The sequence below is a fragment of the Gouania willdenowi genome, chromosome 13 (genome assembly GCF_900634775.1).
Source record: "Gouania willdenowi chromosome 13, fGouWil2.1, whole genome shotgun sequence".
NCBI classification, from domain to species: domain Eukaryota; kingdom Metazoa; phylum Chordata; class Actinopteri; order Blenniiformes; family Gobiesocidae; genus Gouania; species Gouania willdenowi.
The window spans coordinates 11315259-11316276 of record NC_041056.1 but is presented as its reverse complement, the minus strand read 5'-3'; positions in this window follow the sequence as shown (position 1 = coordinate 11316276).

Below are 1018 nucleotides of genomic sequence, written 5' to 3'. Positions count from 1 at the left end.
TTGGGACGCCAACACACAGGTCCTTTCACCAAACTTTCTCTAACTTTCCAATCTTTTCTCCCACATATTCATCTTAGCTGCTCTCCAGGAAGCTGCAAAGGGATGGAAATCTGACTGTGGTCACAGCTGCCCCGGAACAGCGCCAGGTCCAGCTGAAACAACAGCGATTATCAGAGAAAGTCAGGAAAAAGGACCCTGAAGAACAAAGAGCGAGGTGAGGCCCGAGTGTTTTGGTCTGAATGATTAGAGATGTGTATATTATCGTAAATACGTCAGAACTGTGGGTGGTTTGGAGGTTTGTACAACAATAACAAAGAGTTGTTTTTTTTTCCTTCTGAGAATAGAAAAAAAATGTTAACAGGATGCCTGACCAAAATATCAGCATTGTTCAGGAAATTAATGATATGTGACCCCCTTTGAAGCCTTCCACATATTAGAAATATGCAGCAAAACACATCTTATTAGAAGAGGTCAACTTGGACTGTGAAATGCAATGAATATAATGCAAAAATATGATGAAACAAAAATAACATTCCATATGTTGTTGTGTTGAGTGTTTTGTCTTTGTGGATAAAATGTGACGATTAAGACGACCATTTAACGCAAACTTTTTTTTTCAGTCGGGAAATGTTTAATTTCTTAAGGTTTCATATATTCAGACAACTGTTCCTCAGGAAATCCACTTTGATCTCCTGACATGTTTCGACTTACAACTGCCACGCTTTGTCAGAGGCGTCTGCTGATCACTTTGATGTTTCCTTTGATGAGTCCTTGACTTCCACGTGATAATTCCTGCAAAATTGAAACATGTCAGAAGATCAAAGTGGATTTCCTGAGGAACAGTTGTCTGAATATATGAAACCTTAAGAAATTATTCAAAAAGAAGACAAAAAGAATCTTGCTATAATTATCACAGGGAAATTCAAAGATTCAAGATTCAAAGTGTTTATTATCATGTGCACAGTAAATAAACATGTTTCCCTGCACAATGAAATTTCTTCTTTACTCACCACAATGG